This window comes from Sarcophilus harrisii, chromosome 3 (genome assembly GCF_902635505.1).
Source record: "Sarcophilus harrisii chromosome 3, mSarHar1.11, whole genome shotgun sequence".
NCBI classification, from domain to species: domain Eukaryota; kingdom Metazoa; phylum Chordata; class Mammalia; order Dasyuromorphia; family Dasyuridae; genus Sarcophilus; species Sarcophilus harrisii.
In genome coordinates this window covers 209,623,166-209,642,527 of record NC_045428.1, presented here as the reverse complement: position 1 = coordinate 209,642,527, position 19,362 = coordinate 209,623,166, and positions in this window count along the sequence as shown.

Here is a 19,362-nt window from a genome sequence, read left to right as displayed (position 1 = left end):
GGTCTTGTTCTCCCATCCTGTCCTCTCACTTTAACTGTTTGCCTACATTGAGCTTTCAGATGCCCTACTTTACCACACTGAAAGCATCAATGAGTCTCTCTGGAAGTCCCTTGCCAAGAGGGACCCTGTCTTCCCATGTTTTGCATCATAGCCTGGATATAAAAAGCATTTGTGCCCACTGTGGCACAGCACCTTATGATTTCCTCTAAAGGAGCATCTTTGTGTAGTCCCCATATAATTCATCTACAAAACTCATCAGCATTTTTTTAGCAATTTGTTTGATTATTATTCCTGTAGCTGTATTTTCTCCAATTGTTCGTGTGACAGCTGTTTGCAGATGTCCCACAAAATCAGCAAAGGGTTCATTTGTACCTTGCTCTATTTTTGTGAAGGCTTCCCTGCCATCTTGTTTTCCCAGGAGGGAGCCCCATGCTTTCATAATAGCAGCTGCAATTTGCTCATATGCTATCAAAGGGTAATTACCTTTTATTATTAATTATTAATTAGGTATTTACCTAATCTGTACTGAATTATCTGCATACTGACCTTTACCTGCTAGTTGGTCAAAGGTGATTTGTATATTAACTCTAGTTTGCCTTTTTCCTGTGGGCTTGTATTCTACATAGTTCACTATACTTCTAAAGCCACAACAAGTTTTGTTCAGAGTCTAAACATGTCCTTGCTATAGATTTCCAATCATTAGGGGTTAAGATTTCATAAGCCAAATTTTCTAATACCATCTTAACACAATATGATAAAGCTCCATAAAGAGTGCAACTCTTTTTCAAATCCATGATTTTTTCCAGATCAAAAGGAGTGTGTCTTCTCCTTTGTCAACCTGAAGAGTCAAACTCTTCAATAGGATATGCATTTATTTGTAAATCAGATATATCCTGTCCTTCTTTTTTAGCTTGAACTAGTACCATTTGTAATCTTGTTGTAGGCTGCTTCATAGGTGGTGCTGATTGTGTCACGGCCCCTCTCCCTTCTCCTCCCTCCACCCATGAAGGTTAATTGAGGGGGAAGGGTCATGACATGGGGAATGCCCTAATGGTTCCTGCTGTAAAGCACCACATTCCTTAATTCCATCAGAATTGTACTTAACTTCTTGTCTTGTCTTGTTTCTTGTCTAATTCTTCATCCTTTTCACCTAGTTTGTCCTCCCCCTCCTGTACTTTCTTCTTTTTTCTTATTCTATAACTTATATAATTTCCTAAAGCCAATTGTATTAATACACACACACATACACACACACACAAACACACACACACACACACACACACACACACACAGAGAGAGAGAGAGAGAGAGAGAGAGAGAGAGAGAAAGAGAGAGAGAGTTTCTTTAGGAATTGAATTAGGACCATTATCATTGTAATATTCACATAGTTGCTCTCCTACTAATTTCTACTCCTCTGGATCTAATTCTTTTTCCTTAGAGAACCAAGATGTGTATTTTAATATTTCAAAGAGTTCAATGATCTGCTTCCAAGTTATAATTAATATCTACATATCTATATATAATTAATATCAATTTAACCATGCTTTCTACACATTTTCCTTGAGGTGGAAAAGAAGGCTATTTTCTAAACATTTGTCCCATATCAGCTGAAACACTACTTTAGCCCTTAACAAAGTTTCCTTCTTGTCTGTTTTTGGATTCACCCTAATTTCTGAGTCACAGATATAAGTCCTTAGCCCCATATTCAGATGCCAAAATGCAGTGATCTTGTTGTTTTCTGGAGGTCTTGGAGCAGCTTTTGTAATCACCACAAGAATCGCCAGGTGTTAAAGGCCAAATTCTTTATTGTCTCTTTGCCTGGAGCTGGACAGCTTTCTGGAGAGCCTTTCAAACTGGCCTTGGTCTCAGTGGGGTAAGTGCAGAAAGCCAGGTCAGCCACCACAAGGCTGATGAAGAGGAATGAATATCTCTCCTTGGCTCTGAGAGTTTGAGCTCTCACCTCCAGTCCTCTTGTCCTCTTTGGCTCTCACTCTGGCTGAGCTTATCCCAGCTTTATATGTTCTATTTTAATTACATTATAGGCGTGAATCTTGTAGAATTATATTAAGTACTAAGTTCATGTACTGAACTAGAGAAGTATTAATCACCATGCTAAACTAGATAACCATTTTCTTTACAATTCCACTGAGTTAGCACCTTGTAAAAATCCTTGTTTCAAGTACATGAGTTCTGGCCGATAACAATTATTTAATAGCTCTTACTTTAAAAATCTTCTCATCATTGATATAGATCACTGTTCCTTATAAATGATCATTATGTGACAGATGTTGGAGGGGATGTGGGAAAACCAGGACACTAATACATTGTTGGTGGAATCGTGAAGAACAGATCAAGCCATCCTGGAGAGCAATTTGGAACTATGCTCAAAAAGTTATCAAATTTTCCATACTCTTTGATCCAGCAGTGTTTCTACTGGGCTTACATGCCAAAGAGATTATAAAGGAGAGAAAAAGACCCACATGTGCAAAAATGTTTGTAGCAGCCCTTTTTGCAGTGGGGAAAAAAATTGAAAACTGAGTTTGGAGAATGGCTGAATAAGTTATAGTATATGAATGTTAAGGAATATTATTGTTCTGTAAGAAATGATCAGGAGGATGATTTTAGAAAGGCCTGGAGAGACTTACACGAACTGATGCTAAGTGAAATGAGCAGAATCAGAAGATCATTATAAATGGCAACAGCAATGTTATATGATGATCAGTTCTGATGGACTGACTCTTTGCAACAATGAGATGATTGAGGCTACTTCCAATGATCTTATGATGAAGAGAAGCTACACTCAGAGAAAGGACTGTGGGAACTGAGTGTAGATCATAACAAAGTATTTTCATTCTTTTTGTTGTTGTTTACTTGCATTTTGCTTTCTTTCTCATTTTTTTCTTTTTGACCTTGAACAGCAAAATAATTATATAAATAGATATACATGTATTGGATTAAATATAAATTTTGACATGTTTAACATATATTGAATTACTTGCCATTTAGAGAAGGAGGTTGGGAGAAGAAGGGGAAGATTTGGAGCACAAGGTTTTGCAAGGGTCAATTTATCCATGCATATGTTTTAAAAATAAAAAGCTTTAATAAAAATAAACAAATAAATAAATAAATGAAAATGATCATTATGAGTTACTATGGCTAAAAAACAATTCCCATCCCCTACTGAAAGTGAGTCCATCTAAACATAGAGATCCTTGGTCCTTGGATTGGAGCCATACAACCTTTTGCCCTCTTTGAATTAAAATTGCTTTCATCTATTCCAGAGCATGTGTTTAGCAGAGATGCTGGCATATTGTACACATGTCATAAGTACTTGTTGACTTGACTTGCCTTCTGTGTCCCTAAATTTCAGAAAACAAATGTTACCTCCAAGGTATCAGAGTGGGATTCAAGAGGAGTGTAGAGCTTGCCCATTTTACTATTGTTCTTTTTTAGTCATTTTAAGTTGTGAATAACTCTTTCCTCATTTGGGATTTTCTTGGCAAAGATACTAGTAGTTTACCAATTTCTTCTTCAGCTCTTTTAAAATAAAAAAAAATTATGAAATAAAACAAACATTTCAATAACAGTTGGAAAAAAGGTGATTGCACATGAAACTGCAAATCTATTATGTGCAACTTACAATCCTTTTTAAACATATTTCATTTAAAATTAATTGTTTAATAAATTTTAAATTTAAATACAAGATATTAAAAGAAAAACAAATATTGCCATGTGTACAATAAAACATAGCAAAGTTTTGGATATTTACCTTATATTTCTCTTGGATGTCATATGCCAAATTTTCTATTAAGTTCAAGACTGCTTGCAACAAAATCCCAAAAAATTTGGCAAGTCACTAAATGTCTTTTTTTCCCCACTCAGGATCATAGTTAATTTTGCTGGATGTGATATTTTTGACTGCAGCCCCAGGTCTTTTGCTCTTTGATATATGGTGTTCCAAGACCCATGGCATTGAATATATAAATACTTTTGGTTATATTGTCATTTTTGTTATATTGCTTTGAATATCCTTTGTATTTAAAACATTTACAAACACTTTTTTTTTCTGTGTACATGGTCTATCTCCTGTCTTTCCCCCTATAAAACCTAAGCTTCTTTTTTGTTTTACATTTTTAATTAAGCTTTTTATTTAAAAAATATACATACATAATTTTCGATATTCACTCTTGCAAAACCTTGTGTTTTAATTTTTTTTTCCTGGCAATGAGAGGATCCAAATCAGTTCCAATTGATCAGTGATGTACAGAACCAGGTACACCCAGTGTAAAAGCACTGGGAAATGAGTCTGGACCACAACATAGCATTTTCACTCTTTCTGTTGTTGTTTACTCGCATTTTTGTTTTTCTTCCCAAGTTATTTTTACCTTCTTTCTAAATCCTATTTTTCTTATGCAACAAGATAACTGTATAAATATGTATACATATATTGTATTTAACATATACTTTAATATGTTTAACACGTATAAGACTGCCTGCCATCTAGGGGAGAGAGTGGAGGGAAGGAGGGGAAAAGTTGGAATAGAATATTTGCAAGGATCAGTGTTGAAAAATTACCCATGTATATGTTTGTAGATAAAAAGCTATAATAATAATAATAATAATATTTTTTCTCTCTTCCTTCCCCTCCACTCGCTTCTATAGACATCAATTAGTCCAACATATGTTAAACATGTGCAATTCTTCTATACATATTTCTACAATTATCATATTTCACAAGAAAAATCAAATAAAAAATTAAAAAGAAAACAAATTCCAAGCCAACAACAATGAAAAAAGTGAAAATACTATGTTGTGATCCACACTCCGTCCCCACAATCCTCTCTCTGGGTGCATATGACTCTTAGAACTGGCCTGAATCACCTCCTTGTTGAAAAGAGCCACATCCATCAGAATTGATCATTATACAATCTTACTATTGCTGTGTACAATGTTCTCCTGGTTCAATTCATTTCACTTAGCATCAGTTCATGTAAATTTCTCCAGGCCTCTCTGAAATCATCCTGCTGATCATTTCTTATAGAAAAATAATATTCCATAGCATTCATATACCATAACTTATTCAGCCCCTCTCCAACTGATAGACATTTGCCACTACAAAAATGGCTGTTACAGATATTTTGCACATTTCCCTTTTTAAAGATCTTTTTGGAATACAGACCCAAAGGGTATGTATATCTCTTTGAGCATAGTTCCATATTACTCTGTAGAATGGTTGGATCAGTTCACAACTCTACAGACAATGTATTAGTGTCCCAGTTTTTTCACATTCTCTCCAACATTCATCATTATATTTTCCTGTCATCTCAGCCAATCTGTGAGATATGTAGTGGTATATCAGAGTTGTCTTAATTTACATTTTTTTGATCAATAATGATTTAGAGAATTTTTTTTTCATATGATTAGAAAGAAGAAACTAAGCTTCTTGAGGGCAGGAATTATTTTATTTCTTTCTTTATATTTCTGGTGCACAGGAAGTCTTGCACATAAGTACCACAGCAGACATCTATGGAATGTTTGGTAAATTCAAAGACTTATTTATAGGCAGAAATCTCATATCCATATATTGTGAACACTTTTTTTCAAGAAGAAAGGTAGATGCTGAACATTGTAAGTACCATATAACATGAGAGAAAATGAAATAGTTATAATTTAACAGTCAGCAAATGATTAGTTACTGAAGTAGGAAGCATTTATGAATTAGCTGTTTATATGTAGCAAAACCACCACCTTATTCTAAAAAGATAAATATTAATATTAAATTAGTAGAAAGAATAAAAATGAGTAAAATATGTAATGTGCAAATGAGACCTCTCTCATATGGGTTATTTAAACAAGCTGTTGACATGAAAAAAAAATAAGAAATGGATAAAAGAACAAGCATCTAAATAGTTTATCACTCGTTGCCAAGAAAATTTTGCTTATGTAAATCAGTTTCTACAGAGGATACCAAAAGAGTTTAGCCTATCTCTGTCAGCAGATAACTTGATCTCCTTACTATACCAAAATGTATGTTCATTAATAACAACTCTTGTTTGGAATATAAATTTATTTGAAAATCATATTGGGGAGTAAGGTTAATATTTTTTCAACATTACTGCTTCATGCTATGGTAAGAAGCGACAAAAACAGGTTATAGAATGCTTAGTGAGTGACTTAACTAAACTAGATTATCCCAAAGGCTTTTATGGAGTGCTGAAAATAGATAAAATGAAAAAAAAAACTATAGACACTTCCAGGATAAATTCTTTTCTTACTCTAGTATAAATCAGTCCTTGTAGAAATTTAACATTGCAGACCCTAGTGTGTTACATGAGAACATAAAAATGGCAGGAAAGAAAACAAAAAATGGGAAGGCCATGCAGGGTAGATAGGTATACCCAGAAGATGGTTATCAGTTTCCTAGATATTTGAAAGAACATCATAATTGAAAGAACATTTGAAAGAACAAACAAATGGGGAAAAATAATCATTCCCACTAAAAACAATATAAATAGAAATATCAACAACCCAAATATCTACTTTTCCATAGCCAATCTTTATGAATATCATCTATACTCATCTGTAAGTGATACAATGGAGAGAATGCCAGAATGGGAATCAGGAAGATTCATCTTTCTGAGTTCAATTCTGTAGGCAACTAGGTGGCTTAGTGGACAGAGGCATGGGCTTAAAGTCAGGAAGACTTGAGTTCAAATCTGGCCTCAGATATTTAGTAGCTATGTAATTAAGTATAAACCACATAATATCTTTGCTTGAATCCACTGGAGAATGAAATGACAAACTACTATGGTATCTTTGCCACAAAACCCCCAAATTGGATCACAAAAGGTCAGACATGCCTAAACAACATGAAACTTTGAGAAAAAAATAGATATGTCTTTTGCAAATGATGTTTTTGTGATGGATCATATTTTTCTAGTCAAGCAAGTTAACAAACAGGTAGAGAGAACAGAGGATTATATAGCATTTATGTTTATTTTTAATTGTAAACTTTTTATTTGGTAGTAAAAAGGCATCTTTAAAGGTTCTTCTCCCATAGGATAACTTTCATACATACATCAGAATTACGTAAGATTCTTTGAAAGATAGATTTCTGTTTTAGTCCATGATGTATGAACATATAGTCTTCATCATGGAACTTAAATCCAATATAACATGTATATATATTGATGACATAGAGGGTATAAAACTGATCTTGATGAGGCCACAGGCCCTTTGAAGCTCATATTCCATGATCCTATGAACATGAAAGTAAAATGGATAGTGCTATCCATTGTGCTTATTTAGTAGACAGAAATATTGCTTCTGGGTAGGCCAATAACCTAAAACTAAATGGAAGAGATGACATTGGACCTGTATTTGCAGGTTTCATAGGAGTTATACAGAAAGAACTGTGATTTAAGTGGACCTCTAAAAGAAAAAAAACACACTATGATCACAATTGCAAAGGAAGGAAATATAGGAATATTAAGGAAACAATAAAAAGTTCATTTTTATTTGAGTAGAAGGTACAAAATGACTGTAGTTAGGGGGATGCTGGGATTGCAAATCATGAAGAGCAATGAATGTCAGGAAAAAAGAATTGTAGAATGTGAAATCACTGCTTTTCATGGCTTTTTTGTTTGTTTATTTTTGCAAGTATCAAAATAATTTAAGAAGTTTTATCTTGTGAAATGTGTAGGATGAATTTAGAGTGGGAAGGGACTTGAAGCAGGAATAGCAACTGGAATAATGTCAGTTGAGGGAACAGACAGAAGCAAGAGATTTTTGCACAGCTTGATATAATATAACTTCAGAATTGGTTATATGGGAGCAGGAAAGGGGAATAAAAGAAAAAAAAGGTTTCAAAGATAATTGGATTTGTGTGAAACAACTAAAATGGAAGTAGTGTCAACAAAATGAGTAAGTCAGAAGAGAGACAAAGTTTGGAGGAGATGAGAAGTAAAATTCAGACAGGTGCAGTTTAGACATGTGCAGCAGGAAAACATGGAAGTAAAGACTCTTCGGATACTATTGAAAATAGGAAGTTGTAACTTGGTAGAGAGGTGACAGATGGGCATCATATTCTAGAGTAATAAACAATGAAGAAACAGTTTTAGTTGTTCCAGCGAAAGGGGAAAAAAATCCTACTGCCGCTAAAATCACATAATTTGGGTTAAAACTTCTCTTCTGACATTTACTATCTATTTGAACATGTCATTGATTTTCTTGAGCCTCAGTTTCCTCATCTATAGAATGAAGAGTGCTATCAGAGGACACTTCTACCTACCAATTTATTTTATACAAGCCCATCACGGTAACAAGAAAAGAATACAGAAACTATAGAGAAGAGCATCTTGGAAAACAACATCCAGGAAATGTCAGAAATAAGAAACAGTCATATGGAGAAAGAGAACTTATAGAAAGCACTCTGTCAGAAAGGTTTAAGCAGGAGGAAATGGTCAACATTTTTAAATACAATGGAGAGGCCAAGGAGTTTTAGGATGGAAAAAAAAAACTATTTGTTATTATGGAAAATAGATAATTTGGATTAAAAAAAATAGAAAAAAGTAATATGAGAGGAATTGAAATCTCATTGCAAGTTGCTGAATAAATAGATGATAAGAAAGTGAAAGCAATAGGTTCATCTTTTTAAAAATAGTATTTTATTTTTTTTCTAAATGCACATATAGTTTTTAACATTAATTTTTAAAAGTTTTATTTACTTTATTTAAAAAACAGAATTAAAAAAAGAGAAACAGAAAAGAAAAACAAAACACAACAGAACCTTGTCATATGCTTGGCAGAATATTAGGAAGGATTCAAAACATATAACAAAAAAATCACAAGTTCAAGAAAGAAATAATAGTAGGAGACATTATGTTCATGAGTGTCTATCTTTTCTTTACTTCCTTGTGAGTTGTTTTGTTTTTGTTTTTGTTTTTTTTGCTGTATATGTTATTTTTACTTTATTCTTTGTTTTTTTCTTCTTTTATTCCCCTACCTCCCCTGAACAGGCTATAGTTAAGCAATGATATATTTATATATATGCATATATACATACATATAAATTGTTTATGTTTTTTACATGGAAATGTATGCCATATATTTAAAACTGACATCAAAATTGGGCAGAATTAAGGTAAAAATAGTAATTATGCCATACAAATAGATGAGGAGGTATATATCATGAAGGGTCTATCACCCTCCAAAATCTATAAAGAAATAAGGTGGGGAGAGATGGACCGAAGGTGAGGGGAGAAGACAAAGGAAAAATCTATAGGTAGGGAGAGGTTAAATTAAGCCAGGCAAGTATGGAGCAGAATTAAAGCAAAGAGTTAGTAAAGGTAGAAAAGGTGTGTGTGTGTGTGTGTATGTGTGTGTGTGTGTGTGTGTGTGTGTGTGTACGTACATGTAGTTCTGGTACTCAAACCTGCTAACAGTCCTGGAAGTGGAAGTTTCTGTAGTTCCTGCTGAGGCTCCAGTCAAACCCAGCTAGTCCCAGGGGCCCCAGTTGGTGTTTCTACAGAACTAGCCTGGAGATACTTGCACTTCACACTGGTTAATTCCCAGTCTTGGGTCTTTTTTCAGATCTTCTTGGGTTGTGCCAGGAGGACCCCTCTTGTGCCCTAAGTCTTCTTGATTTTTTCACCATCCTGAGGCATGGATTTATTCTGTTTCTGAGAGAAATATGAAGAGCTTGAAATTTGAAATTTGTTGATCTATTTCTCCATCTTCTTAGAATTTTCTCTCCAGCATTTAGTTTTGTAAAACTTTTGTGTTCCAAATTTTTCTCCCTTCCTTGCTTATCTCCTCCCTTCTCAAGACAGCAAGCAATCTGATATAGGTTAAATATGTTGAATTCTTTTAAACATATTTCCATATTTGTCATGTTGTGTAAGAAAAATTTGATCAAAATGAGAATGGAAAAAAAAAAAAAACAAGCAACAACAACAACAAAGTTGAAAACCCTAAGCTCCATATTCAGTCTCCATTGTTCTCTCTCTAGCTGCAAATGACATTTTCCATCCCAAGTCTTAGAATTGCCTTGAATCACTCATTGCATTGTGATGGACTTGACTCCATCACAATTCATCATGACACAATCTTGTTACTGTGTAGTTCTCTTGGTTGTGCTTACTTCATTCAGCATTAATCATGTGAGTCTTTGTAGGCTTTTGTGAAATAAACCTACTAATCATTCCATATAGAATAATAGTGTTCCATTACATTCATATACCATAGCTTATTCAGTCATTCCCCAACTGATAGGAATACACTCTATTTCCAGTTTCTTGCCACTTTAGAAAGTGCTGCTACAAATATTTTTGCACATGTGGATCCTGTCATTTAAGAAGATTGGCAAACCAAGTAAGGAGAAAGAGGGGACAAGATAAAACTAGATCAGAGATTGTCATTTATTTTCTTTCTGACTCATTTCCTATGATAGGTTATAAGAATTCTCTTACAAAAATCACAACTGATTATCTATGAAATGCTTAATATTTCAAGAATGGCTTAATGTGTGGTTATATCTTTCATTAATGAAGATCTCAGTCTCTTTGTAACTTAGTCTTCAGAAGTTGCTGATAAGAAATTTATCACTGGAGCCTACATGGTGACAAAATTCTCCAAACACAGGCAAGCCTGTCCTCCTACAACATTCACACCATTCATTCCTGTATCCAAAGTCTGAAGCTTTTTTAATGTAGTACTCCCTACCAGAGTTTAGGCTCTGTTATAGTCTCCAAGAAATCAGGGTCACTTCCATACCACATTGAAGCATAGCAGTAGGATTTTAGTGGAAATCCTAATGAATTATATTTAAAACTGAAGTCTTTACAAAGTACAATAGGAGAGGGTTTGCCAAGACTTGTATTTTGTTCTAGGCTCTGGTACTGTCTGAACTTTAAAAAGTTGCTTAATATCCATTTTCCTCATGAGTAAAATGAGAGCTTGAACTAAATAATCACTAAATTTCTTTTGTCCTAAAATTTAACTTCAATCATTTTTCTTTTTCAGTCATCTTCAAGGGAGTACAATTGATCTTCCTTCTTTTAGCCTTTTAGCCCCTTAGCCCTTCACTCAGATCAAGAGAGATTTAGATTTATTGTTATTTAACATGAAAATTTCCTTTTGACTTATAAGATAAGCTAACAAAACCCAAATCCAAGGGTAAACAAGCTGAAGTTTTAATGGGACCATTTTTCAAAATCCAGCGTTTGGTTACTGATTTTTCAAAGATAAGCAACGCATTTAAACCTCATTTATTGCTCCTTTATATCATATTTATATGATATAATGACAAAAAAGATTGCCCAGTTGTCAGAAGCTGGTTTGGTGATTTAATTTGAGACATTGTTCTGAAAGTAAGTTGTTGCCAATTAAAAACAACAACAATAACAACAAACTAGGGCACAAACTAATAACTGATAAAAATGATTTAAAAGCACTTTGGAAATGGGTTTTGCCAAATTTGTGCTGTCCAATGACGGTAATAGCAGTGCTTATCAGACAGCTGCTTCTAATAATAATAAAAAGTGCTCACTCAATAGTGTAACAATATTAAGTGCTTTTAATATTGGCCTCATTTTTAAAATTGTAATCCAATTTTTAAAAATTACCTAATAATAGCATGAATTAATTAGGTGAAAAATTCCAAAGAATGAAAAGTTAAAAATTATCCATGATTCAAAAGATTAAAAAAAAAATTTGTTCCCACTGTTTCAATGACTTTAATTCAAAAAACTCTTTTAATTATACATTTTACTTTATTTTAGTATCACGTAATGACTATTTGTAAGTGTTACTCATACATCTGTATGTACACCAGTCAAGTCCTTTGTTACAAAGTCTAGAATTTTTCCAAGGATCAAAGGCAATTTCATTGTCCAATAGTTTGCAGATCTTTTTTTTTTTTTCTTTTTGGAAAATCAAGATAAGATTCATCATTTTTTTTATCTGAGGTTCATACTTCTATTTTTTTATGATCTTTCATATATCACTGACAGTGAATAGTACAATCAATTTACAGATTGTTTTAATTCCTCATGATAAAGTTCTTCTGGGACAAGTAACCTGAATGTACTAAATGTAGGTAGCTTCTCTGTTGCTATCTCCTTATAAGACTTGGGTATCATTTTTTTATTAGCCAACTTTTATCCTGACTTTTCATATCTAGAGATCATTATAAGAAATAAAATATGAATTGAGCAACTCTGGTTTCTTTCTATCATCAGTTAACATGATACTATTATATATTGATATTCCATATTATATCTTGTTTTTTTTTTGTTTGTTTGTTTGTTTTTTTGCTGATGCAATTGGGGTTAAGTGACTTGCCCAGGGTCACACAGCTAAAAAGTCTTAAGTGTCTGAGGCCATATTTGAACTCAGGTTCTCCTGACTTCAGGGCTGGTGCTCTATCCACTGTGCCACCTAGTTACCCCTCCATATTATATCATGATGTTTTCACATAGGCTGTTTTCTCTTTTCTTACTTTTTGATTTAATTTTTTATCATTTGATAGAAATTAGTCAAATATATTCTTACTGCTCTTATTTATATCCTCCACCCCAACCAGGAGCCTGTAATTTATATTTTAAATTGCGATCTGCTCCTCATTCTTAGAGTCTAACTTGGTAAACACTGATCACTAACTAATTCAATGTGTATTAATTCATTAACATTTTTCTTATTTTAGAAGTTGTTTTATAATCTACAAACTTTTCTTTTCACTAATAGTTCTCATCAAGTACAGAATTGAATGCATTTTTTAATATAATGATGTTGAGAATGTTATTGTCTTTTTCTTTCATTGATTTCATGTTTTTAGTTTAACAACCAGCCAAAATGTTATTCAGATATTTTAAAATGTCAGCAATATACTATGAATATGGCATCAAGCAGGAGTGTCCTTTCCATTTATAATATATTTTCTAATAGAAGATATGTGCATTTTAGGAATTAGGCCCTTGAGAATATTTGGCATCTGTTAAAAATACATAGGCAGCTGTTCCCATGCACAAATAAAGAGATTCCAGCTTTGAAATTCAGTTCCAAAAGCTTTGTTCAGAACACAAATTATGAAAGTATAAGTCCCAATCAGTTCCTGAATCAGTAAAAGCTTTTATCCCACTTGATGTTAACAGCCTGTGCTTTCACTAATCTCTACCTCTTTTTTTGTTTTTTTCCCATGACCAGTACCTCCTGGTCCTTTTCTCTCAGGGATAGTACAGCAATTAGTGTCAGCAATGTTTCTTATAGTTTAAAGTTATAGGAAAGGGATTATTGGAAGAAGCCTGAAGATCAGATGGAAAAGGAAAGAAGGGAATAGTTTGATAGGCAATGGCGACAAGAAGAGAAAGGATACCATTGTTTTTTATAGTCATTCAATATAAATGCTTGCTTTAGAAAAGAAAATAAACCCTTCTTTCTAATCCTTTTAGCTAAATTTATTGTGTGTATGTGTGTGTGTGTGTGTGTGTGTGTGTATGTGGGTGGGTGTATATACACACATATATATTATTAATTATTATTAATATATTATTAATATATACATTATCACATATCTGTCTTCTATGTCTGTCATATAATTTATGCCATGTATTATAAACTTTAAAGAATGATATAAATATGAAATATCACTACTGTTATGTGTTACATTGTCATCACTCTGACTATGAGAAAAATCATTAACATATAATCTAATTCAACACAGCAAATGTATTAAAAATTTATCACATACAAGACACACTTATCTATTCTTTCTGATCTCTCATTTCTTGAGTCAATTTTCCCGCAGTATAACAATTAAACTTTAAGGAATTATATTTACATTATCTATCCACTAGAGCAGTGATTCTCAAAGTATGGTCTAGAGAATCCTGGGGAATCTCTGAAACCCTTTTAGAGGGTCTACAAATTCAAAAATAGTTTTTGTTTCCAATATGGCAAATATCTATAAATATAACCCAGATAAACAAAAGTGCTTTGGGGAGATCCTCAATAATTTTTAATAGGATGAAGATACTGAAAACAAAAGTTTGAGAACCACTGCACTAGAGTATTATAAAGTATTACTTAGGGAGAAAATATATTTGAGAAAAAAATTTTCTTCTCTGTCAAAGATTGTTTTTGATCACTTTAATTTTTAAGAACTAGTCTTGGATCTAGAAAGATTATGTCCAAAGTTGTTCCTCTGATAGAATGTGTAACTAGACAAATAAATTAACTTTTCATGCTCTAGGTAATTGTTCAAGACTGAATATTATAAAGAAGTTACTGACCTGCCTTGGTAGTGAGAGTTTTTTTCAATAGGGAGTTCTCTAGTGCATGGCCTTCTTAAACTTTTTCTATTCATGACCCCTTTTCATCTGAGAAATTTGGATAAATAAAATAAGTATACAAATCAAACATTTACTGATAATAAATCATAATTCAGCAACCCCCACATTCAATTATGCAACCTCATATGGGGTTGCAATGCACAGTTTTAGAAGTTTTCCCCTAAAGCAATAAAATTAAGGGTTCATTCAGTACCCTTTTTATAGGAAAAAAAAACCTTTATGTATTCAGTATTTTGTTTAAAAGTGATTCATATTGCCACTACCATTCTCTCCTACAACTGTCACTAACCTAAGTTATGAAAATTATTTCCGTAGTTTCTAAAACACATTCTGCTTTTAAATATTTACCATGTCAAATACCTATGCATATAAATGTATATACATATACACATACATATGTATATTACTCTTTTAAGAAAGGTAGACTGTTCTTAAGAGTGATTTGATTCAATTCAAAATATCATTCATATATAAAAATATTCCTCTTTGAAAATCAGCATGTCTTTCTTCAAAGACCCAGATAAGTCCTGAGCCAGTGATTCAAAAACAAAACAAATGCTGCCACTTGAATAGAATTTTTCTTATTTAATTTCTAATATGAAAGTTAGGACTGAAAATTGATTTGAAAATCATAAGCATCCTGAAATGAGCAAATGTCTATATATGTATTACAAAAGATATATAACATTATAGAAATATCCGAAAATATGTGACTTATGTATTAATTATAGAATTAATTTATTATGCTGATCCTAAATGTAGCACTAAGATATTTTCTTTATAGAATGTTATAGTCAAATTAGGTGAGGGTTTATAATAAACTAAATATAATTGCATATTTTAAAGGTCCTGATTTATAAATTTGTCACTTATATCCTCAGTATAAAGGAAGGACCTATAATTCAAAACTTTGTTCTTAAGATTTATTAGTATGATTGAAAAACTAGTGGTGAAATTTTAAAATATATTTTCCTGGCTTGTGAATGCAGATTTATGAATGCTAAACTGGAGCTGATACTTAAGATAATGATTCCCAAATAAAAAGTTGAGCTGGATTTATTATTAGGTTTTATAAAATGTGCATAAGATTTATTGTTTAAATTTCTAAAAGCAGTGATTTATATATCTTTGTGTTAAATCAAAAGGAGAAAAAGTGTCGAAAAAGTCAATTTTTCTCTTAATTTAGTTGATTGCTGGGTAAATACGTTATCTTTTAATCATTTCCCGAAGTATCTGTCAGTTTATAAGTATCCCAAACGGATTCATTTGACATGAATCTGAGAGTCTTCCTGCCTATTAATAATTATAATAGACAACTAATGGAATCACTATTGAGAACCAGTGAAATGGAATATAAAAGACATGAAATCCAATGCAATAAAATAGTTAAAATAAAGTCCTTAATGTGGTTGCCAAATTATTAAGGTTAAAGCATATCTTCTTCTTTTCTTTGAATAATTGCTAAATTAAAAAAAGTTGAATGTGACATGTACTACTATTACTACTACTACTACTCCCAATCACATTATTTAGTTACTTATGCTTAATGGTGTCATAGAATGATTAAAGAATGTTTGAGAATTTGGATATTTGCTGGAAACTGTGAAATTAAAAAAGTTATAAACTTAAAAAAAAGAGAACCATAAAGCATGTATGATTAAGAAAGATCCTGTTTTCATTAAGGATGGGGACTAGGGTTGTGATTTAGTGGTATAAAGATCATCTAGGTAATGAAACTTTATCTCTTATGATCTTAACTATAGCAGAGGTATCAATTCAATGAAAAAAAGATCCTTATAGTCCACATATTGATTTAGAAAATCATAAATTAATATTGTTTATGTTTTCTTGTGTTTTCATTTATAAACAACAACAACAACAAAAATCTTTTTTCAGGCAGGCCAATATGCTGTCCTGGTGTCAAGTGGCCCAGAGATCTAGTAATTTAGCCCAGAGATTAAGTAATTTAGATCCAGAATTACAGAGCCTATATTTATCAGAGGTAGGATATGAATTTAGTCTTTTTGGCTTTAAGGTCAATTCTAGATCATTCACAACATGTTATATCCACTTTCTGTTTCCACTCTTATTCCCCAATTTTTCTGTGAGCCCTTGTATTTATATATTCCTTATGGTTTGTATATTTAGTTTGCAGAAAAATAATAAAGGACTCAGTGTTTGACTCAATTAAACAGATACTGTTGTGCCACAGTTCTCTTTTAATGTCCTGACCCAGTTTCCCTAATTGTTCTATTCAGTTACTCTGCCTCAGGTTATAACCATTCCCTCTTAATGTTTGATAGGATAAAGGTCTTATATCTTAGACCTTAGTCTATAATCATTTCCTCTTGATGTTTGATGGGATAAAGGTCTTTATCCATTTTAGATTTCATTAGAATATCAGGAGCCTCTCCAGTACCTCCCTCCATTAGGTCATCCTAGGTGCCTCCCCCAATTAGGTCATCCCCATCCAGGTACCTCCCCTATTATGTCATCGTTTTTGTAACCCTATAAAAGAATCTTATATCTGACATTTGCTGCTGGATTCTTTGAGATGATAGTCTCATTCAGCCCCAGGACCAAACCATGGATCCATTTGGTCCCAGTAAATCTCTCCATTAAATAAATTATTAAATTTTTCTCTAATCTCTAAATTGCTCAGTTTCCCCAGCATTACATTTAGGAGCTCCCCAGCGGGATGTTAGAAAATGAGCAGGATTAGAGATGAGACTTTCGGGTCTCTGCCTTGGGCCTCAGGGTGGCTGCGGATCTGAATTTTTGACCTGGAGAGGCTGGGCCCCCCTGGGTTTTTTTTCCAGAGCCTCTGGGAAAGAGAGCAATTTCCAGCCACAACAGCCTGATGGTAGACACCCCCATTTCAGCCAGAGGAGAGTAAATCTGTCTGGGTACCATTTGGGGTACCATCTGGTAAAGTCTTAAGAACTGTTCTGTCCTGTTCTATATTCGGTATTCCCAGAATTATGAAATGCTTATTGGCATAAATTCTGGGAGTGGGGTCTTCTGGCAGGGGACCCACCTGGGTGTCTAACACACATCTGTGTGCCAGTTGGCACAACTCTGGGCAATCCAGAGTATAAATCTGACACCATTTGGCAAAAAAAAAAAAAAAAAAAAAAGGCTCTGTTTAGATTATGGAAGAGAAGACTGGAGCCAACAACTTCTGTCAGGGTTATTCTTTTCAGATAACCCCTGGTCTGTGTTAAATGTTTTGACTGCACAGTCTATGTATGTTTTGTGTTTTGTGTGATTTGTTTGTCTGTTTTGTTAATTTAAGAGCTCTTTTAAGTTTAAGAACAATGATCAAATTTGGGAATTGGTTATTTCAGTGTTGTAATTGTACTTAGTATGATTCTTAGTATAATTCGGCTGGAGAAAACATTTGAGTAGGAGTTTTAGAATGATTCCAAATTTGGGAAATAATTTTATCATTGTCTTTACATTCCAGATTTGTTCTGAATATTCTTTTAGGCAGTTTTAAATTGTGAAAAATAATTTTACTGTTACCTATGCAGGCTAGATTTAGTTATCTTGAAGTATGAGATCTTAAAAAGAACAATAGCTTGTTAAAGAAGTTCTGTTAACTTGGCTGAAAGGAGTCATGTGCCTTTAATTAGCTAAAGTATGTAGCAAAAAGGATCTGAATTTTCTGAAGGCTTCAATTCTGGCCAAGTTGAAGCTTGGGAAAAGTTCATTGGGAATAATCACCATGTGGGGCCAGAGGGAGAAAAAGAACCTATGCTGTTTCATTATTTGAAATATGATAGGAAAAGCAGTTTTACATTGGGAATTTAAAGCTGTATTTTGGTTCAGAGTTTGTTACCTATATTATAACATTGTAAGTTATGCTTTAAATCCAACTCTGCTGGACATATGGGTTTTATGGAATTCCACCCCACACCACCATTTCTGCTACTTTAAAAGTTGAGTGGGGTAAAGATCTTTTGTCTTCAAAGGTAAAGATTTAAACGCCCCCCAACACACACATTGCTCTCTGCTACTTCAGGTATGGAGTATCTAATTAGCCTGGGCTGCAGTTTAGTTCTCCTTCCCTCCCCACTATCTCTTTGGAGGTAGAGTAGGGTAAGGGCAGCCATGTGGAATCCTTTCATCCCCCCTTCCCTCTAAACTGTTCCAGATTTTTTTTTTCAAGTTGTAGCCACCTGGTTCTTGGCTAAAAGGAGCAAACTGATTTGTATAAATATAAGGTTATGGTAAATATCAGTTTAGGATTTGTCAGAAACTTTGATTAATGGGATTTGTTATTTGGTAAAATATCTTGGGTTTTGTAGTTAATATGTCCCTGCATTTTTTCCTCCTGTAACTGATTTCTATAATCAGAGCAATGACCAATAAGAAACTGTTAATGCAATTCAATTATGTTATACCTTGCTATTTCCAATGTGGTTATATGTTATACCTGGTTATCTGTAATCATTATACCCTAAATACTTGAGCAAATAACTATTTAGTCTGGTCAAGTATCAGTTACTAGATATTGTGTCTGGATAGTCGTTTTTTTTTTTTTTTTTTTTTTTTTTTAAGGTTTATAACTAATGAGAGACCACATCTTGTAGCAGTCCTTGTGGACCAGTTTTTCTATCTCAGACTGTTCTAACTTTTCTTTGTTAGATTTGCTTTTGTTTCTAGATTTAGTCAAATTACAAATATATGGACTTGCTTCTGGGACCTAGATTCGACCTTTGATTGTCAGCACGCCACACTACACCCATCCCCCTCCCTGGACTGAGCATCTCCGCCCATCTTCAGCAGGAAGCAGTTTTTGAGAAAACCATCATGCCCCTGCTCCTGATGTAATTTGGACTGATATGGGGGAGTGGGAAAGTGGCTGAATTGTTAAAATTTTAACTGTATTACTGTGTTTAAGACTTGGGATGGAAATTGCTAGATTTGTGTAACTATTGCTGTTATGTTTGAGGGATTTTTAGTCTATAATGCATATGTATATGTATAGGAATTTTGATTCACTTTTGGG